We start from the raw sequence: 21761 nt of genomic DNA on the forward strand, positions 1-21761 counted from the left end.
ATTGTATTGTTATAATAAATGTAAAAAAAAAAAAAAAAATCTGTTCTTATCAGTTTAATATCTGATACGTCCCCCATCGGGGGACCACATATTAAACGGATTTTTGGAACAGGGAGCTGGATCAGGAGCTTGCTCCGTCCTCTCCACGCATCGGCCCGGTATTGCAGCGCCTCCGGGAGCGGTGCACCACCTTCTCTCAGCGGTGAAAAGACAGACGTAGGTAGCTAGCTAGCTAGCGAGCGAGCGAGCGAGCAAGCGAAGTGGACTGGAGCTCCTTCTTCTCGGGTCTCGTCCCTCGTCCCCCATCTGTGTGTCTCTGTGTTCTGTCTCTCTCTCGCCCTCTCGGTTCCCGTGCTCCCTCTGTGCGCTTTCCCGCGTCTCGACTCTCTGGGCAAGCAGGCCGGCCCCCTTTTCGGCTCCCGTGCGTTTTCCCTCCAAAAAACTTAGGTTTTTCAGCCTTTTCCCAGGGAGGCAGGCGTGGCTTGCTTGCTTGCTTGCTTGCTTGCTTGCTTGCTTGCTTGCGTGTGTGTCCGTCCCCGTCCCTGCAGGCGGGCCCCTTTCGACAGCTGGGCGTTTTCCCTCCCAAAAACTTAGTATATCCACCTTTTCTTTCTTTTTTTTCGGCAGGCAGGCAGGCAGGCAGGCAGGCGTGTGTGTGTGCGCGCGCGTCCCCGTCCCTCCCTCCCTCCCGAGAGAGAGCTGCCCCTTGCCTCTGCCCGCAGGTGCTGGCGCTCGGCTTTGGCTTGCAGCCGGTTGGGCGCAGCTGCTGCCGGTGGGAGGGGCCTAAGCTAAGGAGGCCGGGCGGCTGGCGCCCCCTGCGGCTGCGGTCGTTGTCGGGCCGTTGACAGAAGATCAAAGAGCAGGGCCCCCGCCCGGGACTGGCAGGAAGGCAGGCGGGCAGGCAAGAGAGAGGGGGAGCAGAGTCCCGCGGCAGGCCTCTGGCTGCAGGGAGGCCGGCAGCTGCGCGGGTCCCGGGCTCCAGAGGAGTCGGCCTGCGCCACTGTGCGCCAGCGGAACGCCCGCGCGTCGGTCCGCGCCTTTGTGGGCATCGCTTCTCGGCCTTTTGGCTCAGATCTGAAAAGTACGTGGCCTGACCGCGGCTTGACGACTGGGCTGGGGGACGAGAAGGGCGGCGGAGGAGCGGCTGGAGAGCGGAGCGGAGCGGTGCGGCCAAACTTACCTGGAGGACTGAAGTGCGGACAGACAGGAGGAGATCCCGGATCTTTTTTTGTTGGCAGAGAGAGAGAGCCGAGGAAGGAGCGGAGGAGCGTCGGGCCCTGGTCATCCTTGCGATGGCCTGGGCTATGGATCCTGCTGAAAAGCAGGGGAATGGGCCGAGTGTGAAGTGGACGATTCGGTTTGAGTGGAACCTGGAGAGAGAGATGCCGGGAAGAGAGGAATTTGTGGAGAAGGTTGTGATGAAGACCCTACAGGTAGGAACTTATGATGCTAAGTGTATACAGCAGAACCGACCAGGAAGATATTTCGACATGTCTTTGCGGGATGAAGCAACATACAAGAAGGTATCGGAGTTGTGTGTGGAAAAGGCGGAGAGGCAATGGCTGAGAGATTTTAAGTGTTTGGGATTGGCTACAGATGACACCAGGTCAATTATTGTGCACATGTATGATCCGTTTGTGGAGGAGGATGATGTCACGGCTTTTTTAGAAGCACATACCGAATCTGCGGGGAAACCAAAGAAAATTAACGGCAGGTTTGGTTATTGGACCGGGAGGTGGCAGTATAATGTTACGCTGAGGGCCAATCCGAATTATATAGGAGGGTTTTCACACCCCCCAGCCCTGTTTTCGTTGGGTTCGAGTCGTGGGTACCTTTTCTACCGTGATCAGCCCCCTTTTTGTCGCCGCTGTTATGAAATTGGACATTTTGAAAAGGACTGTAAAGCAACAGAGTGCACAAGATGCCATGAAAGGGGACACATGAAAAAGAACTGTCGTATCAAATTGTGTTCTTTGTGTGGGGCTGATACCCACGGGTATAGGAGTTGTCTTTGGAGAGATCTGAGCTATGTTGCAGCGAAAAAGGGACTTCTGGAGAGTGCCATCGAGGCGGAGGACGAGGAGGAGGAGGAGGAGGAGTGGAGCGGGCAGCGCGTACGTTCCAAGGAGAGGAGGAGGAGACGTGGGAAGAATTTGCCTGCTGGAGGAGGGAAGGTAAAGGTTGCGGAGGAAGGCCGGGGGCCCCGAGAGAGCAGTGGTGGGGCGGGATCAGCAGGTGTTCGTCCAGCAGAGCAGCCGGAGGAGACAGTCCAGAGTCCTACGGAAACAGCGCAGGAAACAGCGCAGGAGGCGGCGCAGGAGGCAGCGCAGGGAGTGGAGCGGGAAGTGGTGCAGGAAACGGCGCAGGAAATGGCGCAGGAAACAGTGCAAGAAACGGAGCCGGAAAGCGGGCGAGAGGAGGAGAGCACAGGTGGAAAGGTGAACCCTAAGAGGCACCGAGGGGACAATGACGAACAAGTTTCGTCCGAAGGTAAGAAGGCCAAAATTAAAGCAGGTGCTGGGGTGGCAGAAGGAGGCGAGCGGAGTCAAGGAGAAGGAGAAGGCGGCCAGGAGGTCCTGGAGCATCGCCAGGAAGATCCGGGAGGATCGGAGGACATGGAGGGGTCTTTGCCGCCGGGGCAGCCGGTGCGGGCGACTGGGTCTTGCAACCCGTTCTCCGTAATGGCTGGTCTGCAGGGGGACGAGAGTCCATGTGCCTCATGCCTACCCGACACACCGGGCCGGGCAGAAGGAATGGATGTGGAGATGGAGGTAGGAGATTTCAACGAGAGGGGGTATGTGGAACCGGAGAGGGCGGCCAGTCTTATTGGGACGATCAGCCCCTCGACAGGGCTCTCAGAGGACGGGATGGACAGTGAGAGCTCTAGCGACATGCCATGACCCTCACTGTTGCAACTATCAATGTGAGAGGACTGAAAAATAAAGAAAAAAGGACAGCTGTCTTCGATGAGGTAAAGGCGCGGCGGTTTGATATTTGTGTATTGCAGGAAGTACATTTAGCTGGACACAAGGACGCAGATCAATTCCGGAAGGAGTGGAGTGGCGGAAGATCTTGGTGGAGCATAGGAGGAGTCCATTCCTCCGGAATAGGTATACTTTGTGGTACTAGAGATTTCATGCCACAGGATGTTAGATCAATAGTTCCTGGCAGATTGCTGGTAGTAGATGGGCGGTGGAGGGATGTGCCTTTAAGAGTGATTGGAGTGTATGCGCCTGCAGACAGGAGGATGCAAAGTGATTTTCTGAAAGACTTGGAACCCGCGCTTTTTACAAATAGAGGCGTGTTGTTAGTTGGGGATTTTAACACTGATCTGACGGACACACAAGGGGAAGGGAATGCTGCACTAGGGAAGATTATAAATGGGTTTAAGCTAAAAGACGGGTTTAAAGACCTAAACCATTACACTTGGGACAACAGCCGTGGAATACGAAGACGTTTGGATTATATTTTTCATAATCTAGTTTTGGACATAAGGGAAAAGGCAGTAGTACCCTTATGGTTTTCAGACCACGCCTGTTTGTTTGTGACTTTTAATGCTGGGAAAGCGGGCTTTCAGACGAGATATTGGAGGCTAAACCGAATGGTGCTAGAGGATAAGGAGTATCAGGCCAGTGTTATTCGCCTGCTCAAACACTTTGCGGAGATGCGGCAAAGGTTTGCGACGGCAACAGAGTGGTGGGAGACTTGTAAGCGAATAATTGCCAAGATCACTAAGACCTACTGCGCAGCGCGCCGACAGAGTGAGAGGGAAGAACTGACTGGCCTCCAAAGGGAGCTAGAGAGGCTTTACACTGAAGCTAACCAAGGGCGGGATTTTAATGTGGAAGCCGTCACTAGGGTGAAAGCTTTGCTCCGGGCAAAATGGCTGCGAAGAGCCAAGGAGTATCTGTTTCGGCTTAGAGGTACCCAGCTGGAGGGGGAAGAACAATGCTCATCTCAGTTTTTTAGCTCAGTGAGAACACAGCAGGAGGAAACCTGGATGGAGAAGCTGGTGAGTGGAAACGGGGATGTGGCGGAAAGCACTGACGAGATGTTGGAATGTGCTATGAACTATTACGGAGCTCTTTTTGCAGAAAAACAGGTGGATGGAGAAGTGCGGAGCAGGTTGATGGCCAGAGTGCAAAACAAGATCCAGGATGATGCTGGTTTGACGGCCCCCATAACAGCTGGGGAAATAAGAGAGGCCATGAGAGGCCTGCGTAAAGGTACTGCACCCGGTGTGGATGGCTTGCCTACCGATTTTTATGATGTTTTTTGGGAACAGGTGGAGCCCTTTCTACTACAGGTTTTTACCGAAATCTTAGAGATCGGGGAGTTGGGACCTTCCATGAAGACCGGGATCTTGGCCCTGATATATAAGAAGAAGGGGGAAAAGTCTGAGCTGGACAACTGGAGGCCTATCCAATTGTTATGCACGGACTATAAGATCCTCGCAAGAGTCTTGGTGAGGAGGCTAAGAGACATCATGCCGCACTTGGTAAGTGAAGATCAGACTTGTGCAGTGGCTGGGAGGAAGATCTCTTGGAATTTACAACTTGTGAGAGATGTGGTGGAGTGGGTGGACGACAGAAAGCTTCCTTTGATGCTAGTCAATCTCGACCAAAACAAGGCGTTTGACAGAGTCCATCATGCAGTCTTATGGGAGATTCTAGCAAAGATGGGAGTGAGCGCGAAGTTCATTGAGTGGATAAGAACACTGTACAGGTCGGTGGAGACAAGAGTGCGCATTAATGGTGCGGTAGGTGGAGGAATCCCCGTTTCCTGTGGTGTGCGACAGGGGTGCCCCCTGTCCCCTCTGCTTTATATTTTGTATTTGGAGCCATTTTTGGACAGGATCCGGGAAGACCCAGGAGTGAGAGGCGTCATGGTGCCGGGAAGCAAAGGAAGGCAGGTGAAGGCCATTGCATACGCAGATGACATCACCCTGTTCTTGAGCTCAGAGGAGAGTCTGCACCGTGTACTCAGCATTGCTCAGGAATTTGAGGTCGGTACGGGGGCAAGGCTAAACAAGAGTAAGAGCACGATCAAGTACTGGGGTACCTGGAGAGAGAAAAAGGACGAGATTGGAGGGCTCTCAGTGTTGCAGTCCCCAGTCAAGATCCTCGGAGTCCAGTTCCACTCTGAAGGTGCCGCCCGGCTGAACTGGGAGGAGAAAATAAAGAAAGTGAACACAAAGCTGGGATTGTGGCAGCATAGGTCTCTGTCTTTTCTTGGGAAGGTATTGGTTTTGAAAGTTGAGGTAATGCCGCTGCTTTTCCACCTGGCAGTGGTTTATCCTATGCCGGCCAGGTTGCGGAAGGAACTAGTACGCACGGTTTTTGCTTTCATGTGGGGGCAAAAATATGAATACATCAGGCGCACAGATATGTACAGGTCAGTGGAGGAAGGAGGGAGGGGGGTCCCAGACTTACCTTTGAAGATTGACTGTGCTTTTGTCTCCAGCCTTTGTGAAGTCCTGCATGGCAATCCGGCGCATTTCTGCAAGTTTTTTGTTCATCTGTGGTTCGCCCCTGTAATGAAACACCTGGTACAGTGGACAAATACTACGCCAAAAGCAGAGCGACTACCGTGGCACTATCGGCACGCGGTGCATTGGCTGAGGAATCATCAGGCGGTAAAGGCAGGGTTAACTTCCCTTAGCCACCGGGCAATGTACAAGGAGCTGAGAGAGGACAACAGTGCAGCAGTGGTGGGAGTGTCCCGCGGAACCTGGACACGCATACAACCCAAGCCCTTGGACAACAGGATGTGTGATCTGAACTGGTTGTGTGTATGGGGTAGGCTGGCGGTGAGGGAGGTTCTGAATAAACATGGCTTATCCAGACAGAAAGAATGTCCCCGTTTGATGTGTACCAGGGAAGAAACAGTTAAACATGTTTTTTGGGAATGTGACTTTACACAGCAGGTGTGGAGGGAGTGCACAGGGTGGGTGCCATCTTTTTTTTCACAGGAACGGCTAAGCTACGAGATGGTGATAAAAGGTTTGGCTGGGGTAAAGAAGTGGAATGAGAAGTTTTTGGTGTGGTTGTTGATTAGTTTGGTGAAATTGTATGTGTGGCAAGACAGAAGTAATTTAGTGAAACATGGGGTGCAAGGGTCAGTGGGAGCTGTGGTATGGAGAGTGAGACATGACATTGGGAACCGGGTGAAGTGGGACATAAGGAAGTGGGGATTTTCTGCGGCAAAAGAAAGATGGAAAGATTTGTTTGTGTTAGGGGTTTAAAGTAGAAATAAGAAAGAGTAAATGTGGGGCTTAAATGGGTAGTTTGCATAAGGGGTGGAGCTATGGAAATGAGATGTATATCGGATAGCAGAGTGAGGGGGGTGGGAAGTGATGAACAACTGTACCTAAGTATGAATGTGTCAAGACTTTGTGTTTGCTATGTAATTTTTTCTGTTAAATCTGGGAAAGTTTCTTTGTATAATGTGATGATTTGATTTTGTTAGTCTGTTACCCTAGGTTGTCTAACTGATGGTTTTTTGTTGTCGATTGTGATTCAGTGTATGACTTGTTATGATTTGTTTTAATAAAAAAAAAAAAAAAAAAAAAAAAATCTGTTCTTATCAGTTTAATATCTGATACGTCCCCCATCGGGGGACCACATATTAAACGGATTTTTGGAACAGGGAGCTGGATCAGGAGCTTGCTCCGTCCTCTCCACGCATCGGCCCGGTATTGCAGCGCCTCCGGGAGCGGTGCACCACCTTCTCTCAGCGGTGAAAAGACAGACGTAGGTAGCTAGCTAGCTAGCGAGCGAGCGAGCGAGCAAGCGAAGTGGACTGGAGCTCCTTCTTCTCGGGTCTCGTCCCTCGTCCCCCATCTGTGTGTCTCTGTGTTCTGTCTCTCTCTCGCCCTCTCGGTTCCCGTGCTCCCTCTGTGCGCTTTCCCGCGTCTCGACTCTCTGGGCAAGCAGGCCGGCCCCCTTTTCGGCTCCCGTGCGTTTTCCCTCCAAAAAACTTAGGTTTTTCAGCCTTTTCCCAGGGAGGCAGGCGTGGCTTGCTTGCTTGCTTGCTTGCTTGCTTGCTTGCTTGCTTGCGTGTGTGTCCGTCCCCGTCCCTGCAGGCGGGCCCCTTTCGACAGCTGGGCGTTTTCCCTCCCAAAAACTTAGTATATCCACCTTTTCTTTCTTTTTTTTCGGCAGGCAGGCAGGCAGGCAGGCAGGCGTGTGTGTGTGCGCGCGCGTCCCCGTCCCTCCCTCCCTCCCGAGAGAGAGCTGCCCCTTGCCTCTGCCCGCAGGTGCTGGCGCTCGGCTTTGGCTTGCAGCCGGTTGGGCGCAGCTGCTGCCGGTGGGAGGGGCCTAAGCTAAGGAGGCCGGGCGGCTGGCGCCCCCTGCGGCTGCGGTCGTTGTCGGGCCGTTGACAGAAGATCAAAGAGCAGGGCCCCCGCCCGGGACTGGCAGGAAGGCAGGCGGGCAGGCAAGAGAGAGGGGGAGCAGAGTCCCGCGGCAGGCCTCTGGCTGCAGGGAGGCCGGCAGCTGCGCGGGTCCCGGGCTCCAGAGGAGTCGGCCTGCGCCACTGTGCGCCAGCGGAACGCCCGCGCGTCGGTCCGCGCCTTTGTGGGCATCGCTTCTCGGCCTTTTGGCGAAGATCCTGAGTGCGTGGCCTGACCGCGGCTTGGGCTCTGAGTCAAAGGCGGGAAGGGGTGGACGGCGCGGCTTTTTCCAGGCGACGGCGATTTTTTCTTTGTGGCGGATAGGATTCCGGCCACTCTACACAAGATGGAGAGGACTTCAAGCAAGAATGCAAGACCAAGGCATACTGTGCGTTTTGTGCTGCGAGTGGAGGCTTCTGACAAGGATTTTGCCAAGAGGGATGCTTTCGAGGATGAAGTCCTTTTCAAGCATTTGTCCTTACAGCCTGAAGAGATCTATTGCCTCCAGGACTTTCCAGGTAAAAAGATTTTTGATTTGTCACTTTACTCTGCTGAACAGTGCACGAAAGTTTGGTCTGTTTTGACTGCTCGCAGACTGGAGGAACCTTTTGTTCATTTTTTCCTTGAACCTTTGTTTGCACGGGAGGCGAGACCCATATGGGTCCATATGAACAACCCTTTTACCCCAGACGCAGACATTGTTAATTTTCTTAAAAGATTTGTTGACGTTCAGGGCACGGGTATCAAGGAGATGGATAGGAAGAGAGTCTGGAACGGGAAAAGGAAATTTCTGGTGCGTTTCAGAGCGGACCCTAGTGCTGAAGATGGGCTCTTGCACCCTCCTGCTAACTTCTCAATTGGAACTTATACAGGTTATCTGTACTACCCTGATCAACCCTTGGCGTGTAGACGATGCAGGCAGAAGGGCCATTATGCTGCTGACTGTGATGTGGAGGTCTGTCGAAGGTGTGATACTGTGGGGCACAGCACCTTCATGTGCAGGGCTGAGCCGAAATGTAATCTGTGCGGGGTCTCTGGGCACATTTACAGGGCGTGCCCAAAGAAAGGTATGAGTTTCGCAGCCGTGGCGGGTGGCACATCGGCAGCAAGTGTTACCTCAGTTCACCAGGCAGAAGATGCAGCAGAGGGCCCGGCACCGGCGTCGCTGGTCCCTGACGCTGGCGAGGAGGTGATGGAACCTGAGGGTGTGGATCAAGGGCAGGAGGTAACGGACCACAGGCAGACGGCAACAGCACTTACCTCAGCAGAAGATCGCAGCGGCGAAGAAGAGACGGAGGCTCCGGTGAGTGCTGAGGAGGTCCTGGGGAGCGCAGAGGAGGAAGGTGGGGTCTCGCTCGCCGCGCTAGAGCATATAAGAGCGTTGGCTGAGGAATCAAGCCTGCCCTCTGCGGAGGAAGTAGGGTCAGACTGGGGGGACAGAGTGGATGAAGAGGAGGCCATGGACACCGTCCAGGCCAGGAAAGTTGTGAAAAGAAAGGCGGAAAATGATGTGCCGCCCTTGGTGAAGAAATCGGGTGTAGATCCCATGGAATACCTTGAGTCGATGGCCACAGATTCGTTGGCCCAGGCCGAATCTACTCCACTAGGGTCGGAGGGCGAGGTAAGTGGTGTGGGTGACCCCCCCCTTACGGCAGAGTCGGGTATGTCCTCAGGCTTTGTCATTCCAGAAACGGAGATGACCCCGACCTCGGCAGAAGCCTCAGAAGAACACATGCAGCCACGCGTCGCCCTGCAGAGAGAAGAACGAGATGTCTTTATATTCGCTGAGGTACCTATGAGGTTCAAGAAGTTCTGTAAATGGGACGAAAAGGCCAGCAAAATAGTCTGGCCTAGGACCTTCAATGAGCAAGGGCTATCTCCGGCAGGGATTGTCGTGCGTTGTGAGCACTCTGGTGAGGAGATTTCAACCCTCGAAGTAAAGGGCCGCAACCAGATAGATGCGACCAATAAGAAGATGTTGTTGGGTGACTTTGTAAAGAAATGGATAAGGGACAAGGGAGAACTGAAGGAGATGTACGAGGTGGGGGTGGAAAGGCGCCCTGACAAAGTGCTGAAGATTCTGGAGGTCCCGCTGCAGTTTTTGGAGGCCTGTGCCTGGAAGAACGGAAACGTGCAGTACCCGCCCCGGCCGTCAAACTTCCGACGTGTGCTGAGGTTGCATGAAGGAGTGTCAGTTGGCTGTACGCGATCAGGAGGTAAAATAGATAAACTATATTTGCAGGGACAAAGGGAGGCGTCAGTGCGTCAAGCCTACATGGAGCTGATGAGCCTTTTTACTGCCCCCTAATGTTGAAAATATTAACTTTAAATATTCGGGGTTTAAGGAACTTAGTAAAGAGGACGGCCTTTTTTTCTTACCTGAAAACCATGGTTTTTGATATTTGTTTGGTGCAGGAAGTCCATCTAAAAGATGAAAGAGACGTCATACAGTTCACTCGTGAGTGGGACAGAGGAGATTCTAGATGGAATATCGGAGGTGTCCACTCCTCGGGAGTTGGAGTTTTATTTGGCAATCGCAATTTTATAGTGGAGAAATGTGTGAATGTAGTGCCTGGGAGAGCCTTATATTTGGATATTTGTTCGGGTGAGAATTGCTTTCGGTGTGTGTGTGTGTATGCCCCGGCAATGATGGCTTTACGGGCAGATTTCTTTAAGGAACTTTATCCTGTTTGCCTTACCAACAAATGGATCATCATGGGAGGAGACTTTAACGTGGACCTCCAAGATAAGAGGGATCCAGGGGCAAAGCAGCTCAATCTTCTTCTAGCACAGTTTGGACTTTACGACTGCGCCTACCGGATCCGAAAGGAGAAAGCAGAGGCCACGTGGAGGAACGCTCAAGGTACTGTGAAGCGCCTTGATTATGTATTCGCCTCACTGGACGTACCTGTGGAGAAGGTGGTGGTGCTGCCGGTAGGTTTTTCTGACCATGCCCTAGTAGAGGCCCATTTTCCACATTTAAGGAACCAGTTTGGGCGTGGGGTGTGGAAGTTAAATACGGAGAACCTAAGAGAAGACGAATATGTCAAGGTAATGAGGTACAAATTGCAAACATGGTGGAAGGAGAGGAATCTGGGGACTCCCCTGATTGATTGGTGGGAACACTTAAAAAAGAAAATTAGAAAGGAGACCAGAATTTATGGCAGAGCAAGGCTCAAGCGTGAGCGGCAGAAGGGCAGGGCGCTGCAGGAAAGATTAAACACCTTGTTTTCCCAGTGTAATAAGGATATGTCAGTGTGCCCTGAAGATATTGCAGCAGCTAAAGCTGAACTGCGCACTTATCACGAGCAAAAGGCAAGGAGTTACCTGTTCAGAGCCCACGTGCAGTTCATACAATCTCACGAAACATGTTCCAGTTTTTTCTTCCGGCAAATTCGTCAGAGACAGAAGCGCAGTGTGATGACTGGCATTCAGACTTCGGAGGGGAAAATAGTTACTAGTAGTGAGGAGATGCTGGAAGTGGTGAGGCACTTTTACCAATGTCTTTTTTCCCTAAAGACGGTGGACGAGGCCATGGGTGCAAAGCTGCTGAGCGGTATTACAGCGCAGGTTCCTGTCAAAGCCCAAGAACAGTTGGAGGCTCCTATAAGCTTGCAGGAACTTGGCGACGCTCTGCTCGGCATGAAGGCTGGTAAGGTACCAGGTAAAGACGGACTACCAGCCGAATTTTATCGGACGTTCTGGGATATCTTAGGGCCAATCTTACTTCAGGTGACGGAGGAAATCTTTCGTAGGAAGGCTATGTGTGAGTCTATGAGGGAGGGAATCCTCACACTGTTGTATAAAAAGGGACCTGCAAAGGACCTTAAGAACTGGAGGCCGCTGCAGATGTTGTGCGTGGACTATAAGCTGATCGCTAAAGTGCTGGTAAACCGCTTGAAGGGGGTCCTAGCTCATGTGATCGGTTGGGACCAAACCTGCGGGGTTCGAGGTCGGCGTGCCAGCTGGACCCTCCAACTAGTACGGGATGTGATAGCGTGGTCCGAGAACAGGAACGTCCCGTTGCTGATCGCCAGCTTGGACCTAGAAAAAGCTTTTGACAATGTCTCACACACCTTTGTCTGGCAAGTGATGGAGAAGATGGGATTCGGCCCTGTCATGCTGGGCTGGTTAAAAATACTGTACTCACAGGTTGGCAGTAGAGTTCTGGTGAACGGGCACCTGGGAGGACTGGTTCTCCAAGAGTCTGGTGTGCGTCAGGGCTGCCCCCTGTCCCCATTACTTTTTGCACTATATATGGAACCTTATGCGCGGGCAGTCCAGAAGGAGCCATCCATTGACGGGATCCTCGTACCTGGGAGTGGAGGAAAAAGAGTTAAGGTGGCATTATATGCTGACGATGTTACCCTATTTCTCAGCTCTTACCTTAGCCTACAGGCGGCCTTGGACGTCTTCGAGAACTTCTCCCTCGCGTCAGGTGCAAAGCTAAACAGGGGGAAAAGTCAGATCAAGTTCTTCGGGCCTTGGAAAGAACAGCTGGGACCAGCGCATGGATTGGACATCTGTCAAGGGCCCCTTAAGATTCTAGGGGTGTTATTCACGGCACAGGATGCTGCTTGGTGCAATTGGTCCCAGAGGCTGGAGAAGGCTAGGCTGCAGCTGACGCACTGGAAGAACAAGCAGCTGTCCTTTGTAGGTAAAGTCCTGATCCTGAAAGTGGTGTTTCTGCCTGTGCTGGTTTATCTAGCATCGGTGTATCCCATGCCTGCGCGCTTCAACAGATATCTGGTAAGGGAGGTTTTTATGTTCATGTGGGGGGGAAAATATGAGTATGTGCGCAGAGTCGATATGTATCGCCCAGTGGAAGAAGGCGGACGGGGAGTTCCCAACTTCCCTGTAAAGCTAAACTGTATATATGTGTCTGGCCTGTGTATAGCTCTGCATTCCCCAGTCTCACATCCCTTTCAGTATTTTGTCAGGTTCTGGCTATCTAGCCACGTGCGCGCCCTGGCTCGGTGGTCCAACAGTTTGCCTCATGGGAACGATCTGCCATGGCACTATCGGCATGCGACACACTGGCTGAAACAGCACCCTGAGCTTAAAGATCACCAGGTCCTGCTTAACCACAGACGGCTCTATTCTGCAGTAACTCAAGCTGAAGAGGCCAGCCTCGTAGGTGGCGTCCCCAACGTGGTCTGGCGGCGAGTCCAGCCCAGAGGGCTACAGCACCATCTAATGGATTTGAACTGGCTATCCGCTTGGGGTCGTTTGGCAGTTCGTGAGGTTTTGTTCAAACATAAGCTGACAAAGCAGCAGGAGTGTCCTAGAGCCGGGTGTCATGCGGTGGAGTCGATCAGCCACGTGTTTTGGGACTGTAATTTTGCTCAGCGGACCTGGAACAAATGTGAAACTTTGTTTAGTAGCCTGTCCTCCACTTTCTGTGTACTTCCTGCAGTTGTGTTATATGGGTTGAAGGTGGGAGGTGGGGCAAACGCTAAGAGCTTTGTGTTATGGTTGCTAGTTAGTTTAATTAAGTTTGAGTTATGGAATTCCAGGAATTTGTTAGTCAAGAGGGGAATTGTTTGTACAGTAGATGGGTTATATAGAAGGCTTTTATGGAATTTGAGAGGGTTGGTAGAAGGGGACATAAAAAGATGGGGTTTTCATGCCGCAAAGGAGAAATGGAAATCCATAGTGGATATCTGGGATTGGAAATAGTCTAGGTCCTTTAATGTTCCTGTAATTTGTAAATAAGACTGTTGGGTGAATTTGGGGGTGGAAGGTAATTTGCATAAGGGGCGGGATTATGGTAAATAGGGTTGGGGTTGGAAATCATGTACTGTGTTTTTCAAGTAAGTTGTTTATTTTATGTACGTATATCTGCTTCATGTTAATTGTGGGTTTGTTTTTGAGCAGGGGAATTGTATTGGGGTGGGTTGTGTCTATATAAGGGATGAGATTATGATATCTTTGATTTAGCTGTGTAATTGTTTTTTGTTTTTGATTGTGTTTTTGGACTTATGTATTTGTAGTTTTTGGTGTTTTATTTTGTATTTTGTATAATAAAAAAAAAAAAAAAAAAAAAAAAAAAAAAAAAAAAAAAAAAAAAAAAAAAAAAAAAAAAAATCTGTTCTTATCAGTTTAATATCTGATACGTCCCCCATCGGGGGACCACATATTAAACGGATTTTTGGAACAGGGAGCTGGATCAGGAGCTTGCTCCGTCCTCTCCACGCATCGGCCCGGTATTGCAGCGCCTCCGGGAGCGGTGCACCACCTTCTCTCAGCGGTGAAAAGACAGACGTAGGTAGCTAGCTAGCTAGCGAGCGAGCGAGCGAGCAAGCGAAGTGGACTGGAGCTCCTTCTTCTCGGGTCTCGTCCCTCGTCCCCCATCTGTGTGTCTCTGTGTTCTGTCTCTCTCTCGCCCTCTCGGTTCCCGTGCTCCCTCTGTGCGCTTTCCCGCGTCTCGACTCTCTGGGCAAGCAGGCCGGCCCCCTTTTCGGCTCCCGTGCGTTTTCCCTCCAAAAAACTTAGGTTTTTCAGCCTTTTCCCAGGGAGGCAGGCGTGGCTTGCTTGCTTGCTTGCTTGCTTGCTTGCTTGCTTGCTTGCGTGTGTGTCCGTCCCCGTCCCTGCAGGCGGGCCCCTTTCGACAGCTGGGCGTTTTCCCTCCCAAAAACTTAGTATATCCACCTTTTCTTTCTTTTTTTTCGGCAGGCAGGCAGGCAGGCAGGCAGGCGTGTGTGTGTGCGCGCGCGTCCCCGTCCCTCCCTCCCTCCCGAGAGAGAGCTGCCCCTTGCCTCTGCCCGCAGGTGCTGGCGCTCGGCTTTGGCTTGCAGCCGGTTGGGCGCAGCTGCTGCCGGTGGGAGGGGCCTAAGCTAAGGAGGCCGGGCGGCTGGCGCCCCCTGCGGCTGCGGTCGTTGTCGGGCCGTTGACAGAAGATCAAAGAGCAGGGCCCCCGCCCGGGACTGGCAGGAAGGCAGGCGGGCAGGCAAGAGAGAGGGGGAGCAGAGTCCCGCGGCAGGCCTCTGGCTGCAGGGAGGCCGGCAGCTGCGCGGGTCCCGGGCTCCAGAGGAGTCGGCCTGCGCCACTGTGCGCCAGCGGAACGCCCGCGCGTCGGTCCGCGCCTTTGTGGGCATCGCTTCTCGGCCTTTTGGCTAAGATCAAGGTTCAAGTGGCTTGACCGCAGTTCCGAGGTCTTAGTCAGAGGGTCGGGAAGGCGGCGGAGGAGGCGACGGTGGAGGCGGCTGTTGGAGGCAGAGTCAACCGGAGGGGAGAGGACGGAGCGATGGAGGCGATTGGCGGAGTTGCGGCTTCGGCAGGCGGAGAGTGGTTGGGCAGAGAGGGACGGATGCGGAATTCCGTTCGTTTCGTATGGAAGGAGAAACCGGGAACCGAAAGGATGAAGAGAGAGGAGTTTTCGGACATTGTGCTGATCCAAGCTTTGGGCGTGGAGGTACCGGATGTTTTTTGTTATCAAGATTTTCCTGGGAAAGGTATTTTTGATGTTTCTTTTATTTCGGAGAAAGTTTGTATGGAGAAATGGAATGTTCTTCAAGATCAGAAGGAGAACTTGCCCTTTGTTAATTTTGTTATAGAGCCATTGTTTGCCAGAGAACTAAGGCCTTTGACTGTGCATATGCATAATCCGTATGTGCCAGAGTCTGAGCTGGTATGTTTTTTTGAGAAGATTTGTGGACATTCAAGGGAATGGTGTAAAGGTTATGGACTCTAGGAATTTCTGGACGGGGAAAAGGAGGTACATGGTGCGCTTAAGGACTAATGCATCTGAGAAAGGTGGGTATGTTCACCCACCAGCTTTCTTTACGATTGGTTCGAATGGAGGTCACCTGAATTACCCTGGGCAGCCATTTGTATGTCGGAACTGTGCAGCGGAGGGTCACGTGGCAGCTGAATGCACTGTTATTTGTTGCAGAAGGTGTGGGGAAGTAGGGCACAGGGCAGAGAAGTGTGCCAAGCCCTTATCTTGTAATTTGTGTGGTGAAGCAAGCCATGTGTATAAGAACTGTTTTCAAAGGTCAAGGAGCTATGCAGGTGCAGCCCGGGCTCGATCGACTGCTGGAGAGTCCTTTGCAAGGAGGACGGGAGCGGCTCCAGGAGAACAGAGGTCTGCGGGGAAGGAGCCTATGGTGGCGGCTGGAGGTGTGGCGGAGAAAGATGGAGGTTTGGTGTTCCCTAAGCAGGGAGGGGGTCTGGAGGAGGTCACCGAGATGGTGGAGGAGTTGGTCGAAGAATCAGGAAGGATGTCGTGGGCGGAGAGTGTGCCTGACATTGAAATGGATGGTGATGAGGGGCCTTCGGGGAGCCGGGGGATGTCTGTTCCAGGAATTCCTAGTCGGAAGAGGGTGGCGGATCCGGATCCTGAGGAGGTGAAGGGTGACGACGACTCAAGTGGAATAGGCCAAGTGGCGGAGAGGGGAGTCTCTCGCAGGAAGAAAGTGGCGGCTGGTGATCCTGAGGAGGTGGAGGACGACGATCCAAGTGGGGCTGGTCAAGTGTCGGAGGGGGGTGAGGGTATTGACTGGTCAGTGGCTCAGAGGGGGAAGGGTAAAGGGAAGGGTGTTGTTAGGCAAAAGGAGGAAGTGGGTGGGCAGGCAGTGGAGAGCGCAAACCCCTTCGCTGTTCTAACTGTTGATATTGATTCTGAGAAGGAGGAGGACGATGTCCCAAAGGGGGAGGTGCTGATGGGAGAGGAAAAGTCAGTAGAGGGTTTGGGGCGTATGACGGATTTTTGGGATGAAGATATTGAGTGGAAGCAGTGGAGGGAAGAAAGGAAAGGTTGTATTCATCTTAAATGGCCTTTGAGGAAAAATAGAAAGGGGTTTCGAGGGGTAGTGGATAGGGATATGTGGGAAAGCCTTTTTGAGGCTTTGGATAGGAAACGGGTGATGGCTGTGTCACGGTATATGGAAAAGGAGTTTCCACAGCTTCTTTTTGAATACGCGTTTCCGGAAAAAAGAATGTTTAAAGGGCTACGGGTGTCGGGGAAAGTTAAAGCGGAGTGTAAAGATGCTTCTGTTACATTTGCTAAAATGTTGCGTAACAGGGGAAGTGAGAGTAGTGTTTCAGATGATGTCTGTGCTTAGTTGTATTTAGGATGGGTTTGTTCTATGTATGGTTTTGGTTTAATGGAATATGTTCTGTTTTTAAGTGGGTGTGATGGGAGGCGTGTGATATTGAGAGGAGAGCCGGTTTTGTGTAGAGAATTAATATAAGGGGTGGGAATGTAAATGAGATGTTGGTGGGAACTGTTTCATTATGTTTTTGTAAATTGTAATGGGATGCAGACTGTATATAATGGGGTTAAGGGAATGAATGTATTGTAAGTTTGGGGATGGGGGTTTTGGTTTAATTTGCATAAGGGGCGGGAGTATGGAGATTAGTGGGGTTTGAGACTGTGTAATAGAGTTAAATAGATTTGTGTTTCGTAGGGATTTTGCTGTGTAATAATTTGTTGAAAATTGTATGAGAAATGTTGTTAGTATTCAGAAGTTTTTGTTAGTTGACTGTTGAATGGAATTTTTGTGTTTAACAGAATTGTGGGTTGATATGACTTAAGTTGTTACTATGACTAATGTGTATTTGAGTTTATGATGTGTTTTGTGTATATTTGGAGTTTTTTTGGAATTTCTTTTGTAATTTTGCAATAAAAAAAAAAAAAAAAAAAAAAAAATCTGTTCTTATCAGTTTAATATCTGATACGTCCCCCATCGGGGGACCACATATTAAACGGATTTTTGGAACAGGGAGCTGGATCAGGAGCTTGCTCCGTCCTCTCCACGCATCGGCCCGGTATTGCAGCGCCTCCGGGAGCGGTGCACCACCTTCTCTCAGCGGTGAAAAGACAGACGTAGGTAGCTAGCTAGCTAGCGAGCGAGCGAGCGAGCAAGCGAAGTGGACTGGAGCTCCTTCTTCTCGGGTCTCGTCCCTCGTCCCCCATCTGTGTGTCTCTGTGTTCTGTCTCTCTCTCGCCCTCTCGGTTCCCGTGCTCCCTCTGTGCGCTTTCCCGCGTCTCGACTCTCTGGGCAAGCAGGCCGGCCCCCTTTTCGGCTCCCGTGCGTTTTCCCTCCAAAAAACTTAGGTTTTTCAGCCTTTTCCCAGGGAGGCAGGCGTGGCTTGCTTGCTTGCTTGCTTGCTTGCTTGCTTGCTTGCTTGCGTGTGTGTCCGTCCCCGTCCCTGCAGGCGGGCCCCTTTCGACAGCTGGGCGTTTTCCCTCCCAAAAACTTAGTATATCCACCTTTTCTTTCTTTTTTTTCGGCAGGCAGGCAGGCAGGCAGGCAGGCGTGTGTGTGTGCGCGCGCGTCCCCGTCCCTCCCTCCCTCCCGAGAGAGAGCTGCCCCTTGCCTCTGCCCGCAGGTGCTGGCGCTCGGCTTTGGCTTGCAGCCGGTTGGGCGCAGCTGCTGCCGGTGGGAGGGGCCTAAGCTAAGGAGGCCGGGCGGCTGGCGCCCCCTGCGGCTGCGGTCGTTGTCGGGCCGTTGACAGAAGATCAAAGAGCAGGGCCCCCGCCCGGGACTGGCAGGAAGGCAGGCGGGCAGGCAAGAGAGAGGGGGAGCAGAGTCCCGCGGCAGGCCTCTGGCTGCAGGGAGGCCGGCAGCTGCGCGGGTCCCGGGCTCCAGAGGAGTCGGCCTGCGCCACTGTGCGCCAGCGGAACGCCCGCGCGTCGGTCCGCGCCTTTGTGGGCATCGCTTCTCGGCCTTTTGCCTAAGGTCGAGGAAAGAGGAGGGACAAAGAACACCACATTTGGAGTGCGGAAGGACTACTTGGATTTTGGACCCCGGACCGGATTTTGGACTACCTTTTGGATTGTGGACTGCGTTTTCTACGTTTGTTTGTTTCACTTGGGGTGAGTAGGCTGCTTCGGCAGCCGAAAGGCTGCGCTCACGATGGCTGCGGACCCCGGGATGGCGAGGAGGGCTGGCGGGGATCCCAACCTGAAGTGGACCATCCGCTTTTACTGGAGAGCGGAGACGGAGATGCCTGGGAGAGAGGCCTTTGAAGAGGATGTCCTTTTCAGGGATCTGGGAGTTGCAGTGGAGGAGATCCTATGTTTGCAGGGGAACCGGGTACAGCGATACATGGACACCACCTTCATGGACGCCAGGATTTACCAGAACACGGTGAAAAAGGTACTGCAAGCCCAACAAGAGGGGAAGCTCCGTGAGTATGAGTGCACAGGACTGCAAGGAAACAACAAGAGGTGGGTGATAGTCCACATGTTTAACCCGTTCATCCCCGACGCCGACGTTACCACCTTTTTGCGGCGGTATGTGGACGTGGTGAGCAGGCCTGTGACGATTCGGGATCGGAAGACCGTATGGGCGGGGAGACGAAAATATGAAGTCGAGTTGCGCAAGGAGCCCAGGTCCGAGGATGGCTTCTCCCACCCACCGGCCACCTTCGCAATCGGTTCAGGTAGGGGGTACTTATTTTACTGGAACCAGCCAGATTTTTGCCGCAGATGTCGGGAGTATGGGCATCGTGAAGAGGCTTGCAAGACCACGGAGTGTATGAAGTGTCACAGCCGGGACCACACAACGCAGCGGTGCCCAACGAAGGAGTGCTCGCTGTGTGGTGCTACGGGGCATCTGTACCGCCAGTGCAACCGTAGAGATGCCGACTACAACAGAGCCTTGTATGAGGGGGCAGCTCTGGCGGGGGAAGAACAGGTGGAGGATGACCCAAGAGAAGAGGGGGAGCTTTCCGGGAGGAAAGCGAGGAAAGGAGGAAGGCAACAGTTGGAGGCCGGACAGGGGAAGACAGGAGGACTGGAGACGGAGACAGACGTACGGCCGGGAACATCAAGGGAGGCAGGAGGTGCCGGCCCAAGATGGGCGGACGTGGTGAAGGCCCCGAGGGCGGTCGAAACATCGGTGGTGATGGCGCCATTAGAGGAAGAGAGGATGACGGTCCTAGCGCCCTCGGGGATGAAGAAGCAAAAGCGGCAGCGGGACGGGAAGGCAAAGAAGGCGACTCAGGAGAAGAAGAAAAAGACGGCGGAAAGAGCAGAGCTGGAAGATCTACAGGAAGAGACGTCAGAACCCGAGAGGATGGAGGAGGAAGAGCCCCAGTCGGAGACAAGCGACTCGGAGCCTGAGAGCGCGGTAGAATCTCTTCCCCCAGGACAAGGGGATGGACCTGGCCGGGCTGCCTTCTCAGTGCCGTTGGCTGCACTGGCAGGCGACAGCCCGTACACTGGCGGTGCGCCCGACACACCCACTCCTGTGCAGGAGTCGGACGCGAGCCCTTGGACGCCCCGACAGTTCCTGGAAACATCTGACAGCGGCAGTACATCAGGGGCGGAGAGCTCATCCGAGCCCGGCCCCGAAATAGGAATGGAGAGTGACGCCCCCCCAGATCCACCATGACCTTCACGGTAGCAACTGCTAACGTGAGGGGTTTGAGGGCACGGGAGAAGCGAGCGGCAGTCTTCAAGTACCTGTCCCGCAGGAACTTGGATTTGTGTTTTGTCCAGGAAGTCCATTTAAAGGGCCTTGACGACGTCAGGACCTTCTCGAAGGAGTGGAGGAAGGGTCCTTCTTGGTGGAGCGTCGGAGGGGTGAACTCCTCTGGCGTCGGCATCCTGTGCGGTTCGCCAGGGTTCACCGCTCACACGGTCAGCTCGGTGATCCCAGGACGTCTGCTGGTAGTGGACGGGAACTGGAAAAACATCAAGATTAGACTTATCAGTGTGTACGTCCCAGCAGACAGACGTCAGCAGGGCTCCTTCTTGAGAGATTTGGAGCCCCTGCTGTATACCAACAGAGAGCTGATCGTGGGCGGTGATTTCAACATCGACCTGGGGGATTCGCACGGCGAGGGAGTTCACCTGTTGAGGTCCTTAATTACGGACTTCAGCCTGCGGGACGGGTTTGCCAACACTGCACACCACACCTGGGATGATGGAAAGGGAATTTTCAGACGCCTGGACTACGTCCTTTCTACTGCAAAGTGGAGGATTCTAAGCAGGCAGGTGACCCCTACCTGGTTCTCGGACCACCAGCTGCTCTCAGTCTCTTTCGGTATTGAGGACCCCGGTTTCCGGGCTGGCTACTGGAAATTGAACCAACAGGTTCTACAAGAGGCGAGATACCGAGAGAAGATTGTGACAGTGCTGAAGGACTTTGAGAAGAGGAGGGAACTCTTTAGTTCAGCGGTACACTGGTGGGAGGCCTGCAAAGACACCATCGCTTCGGTCACCAGGAGGTACTGTTGTATCCGGCGGAGCCTGGAGGACCGCCAGTGTACCAGACTGCAAGAAGAGCTGGAGGCACTGTACGAGCAGCTGAACCAGGGGGGCGCCTTCAACGGCGAGAGAATCGCACAAGTAAGAGGCCTGCTTAGAGACAAGTGGTTACAGAGAGCCAGAGACTTCCTTTTTAGGCTTCAGGGAGTTTGGCGGGAAGGAGACGAACGCTGCTCGCCCCAATTCTTTGGGGTGGTGCGGCAGAAACAAGAGCGGAAGCTCTTTGAAGCCATTCGGAAGGAAGACGGGACTGTAACCACGGACATACCCGGGATGCTGGAGTGTGCCACAAGATTTTACTCAACCCTGTTCGCGGAGAAGGAGACGGATCCCAGCATCAGGGATAGGCTTCTGGAAGGTGTGGAGAAGGTGGTAGAGGACCCCTCTACACTGGTCGGGCCGGTGTCAGGGGCAGAAATCAAGACCGCAATGCTCGGCCTGAAGAAGGGCACTGTCCCTGGCGCGGATGGCCTGCCGACTGACTTTTACCACGCCTTTTGGGAACAACTGGAGCCTTTCCTGGTGCCGGTTTTCAACGAGGCCCTGGATAAGGGCAGCCTGGGTTCTAGTATGCAGACCGGCATCGTCTCCTTGCTCTACAAAGGAGGAGACAGGGCGGACCTGGGGAATTGGCGGCCTATCCAGCTCCTGTGCACTGACTACAAGATCTTGGCCAGGGTGTTGGGAGGCCGCCTGAGAACGGTAATGCCAGTGATGGTCCGGGCGGACCAGACATGCAGCGTGGCAGGACGCAAGATCAGCTGGAACCTCCAGCTGACCCGAGATGTCATCGCTTGGGTGGAGGACAGAGGCCTGCCACTCATGCTGGTGAGCCTGGATCAGACGAAGGCTTTCGACCGGGTCCATCATGAGATCTTGTGGGCACTCTTGCGCAAGAAAGGCCTACCGGAGACATTCGTCAATTGGGTCAAGGCGCTATATAATGGTGCCAAATCCCGGGTATGTGTCAACGGCGTAGTAGGAAGGAGCATCCCTGTAAGCTGTGGTGTGCGACAAGGCTGTCCGCTTTCTCCCCTGTTGTACGTCATTTTCCTGGAACTGTTGTTGGACGAGCTACGGAAAGACCCCGGAGTACAAGGCATTCAAGTGCCAGGTGGCGGGGGGCAGGCGGTCAAGATCGCCGCC

General features: G+C 53.2%; 3 non-coding genes and 1 pseudogene across 3 annotated transcripts; all 4 read left to right on the forward strand.

The window, feature by feature from the left end:
* LOC148647449 (U2 spliceosomal RNA) lies at nt 1-192 on the forward strand. The gene has a single exon (XR_015927113.1). It is a non-coding gene; the product is annotated as a U2 spliceosomal RNA (small nuclear RNA).
* A 6346-nt stretch (nt 193-6538) lies between these two features.
* LOC148647450 (U2 spliceosomal RNA) lies at nt 6539-6728 on the forward strand. Its single transcript, XR_015927048.1, has one exon. It is a non-coding gene; the product is annotated as a U2 spliceosomal RNA (small nuclear RNA).
* Nucleotides 6729-13461: 6733 nt separating this feature from the next.
* LOC148647451 (U2 spliceosomal RNA) lies at nt 13462-13633 on the forward strand (annotated as a pseudogene).
* A 3365-nt stretch (nt 13634-16998) lies between these two features.
* LOC148647452 (U2 spliceosomal RNA) lies at nt 16999-17198 on the forward strand. Its single transcript, XR_015926940.1, has one exon. It is a non-coding gene; the product is annotated as a U2 spliceosomal RNA (small nuclear RNA).
* The last annotated feature ends 4563 nt before the right edge of the window (nt 17199-21761 follow it).

Source organism: Lepisosteus platostomus, chromosome 15, assembly GCF_059453375.1.
Source record: "Lepisosteus platostomus isolate fLepPlt1 chromosome 15, fLepPlt1.hap1, whole genome shotgun sequence".
Classification (NCBI taxonomy): domain Eukaryota; kingdom Metazoa; phylum Chordata; class Actinopteri; order Semionotiformes; family Lepisosteidae; genus Lepisosteus; species Lepisosteus platostomus.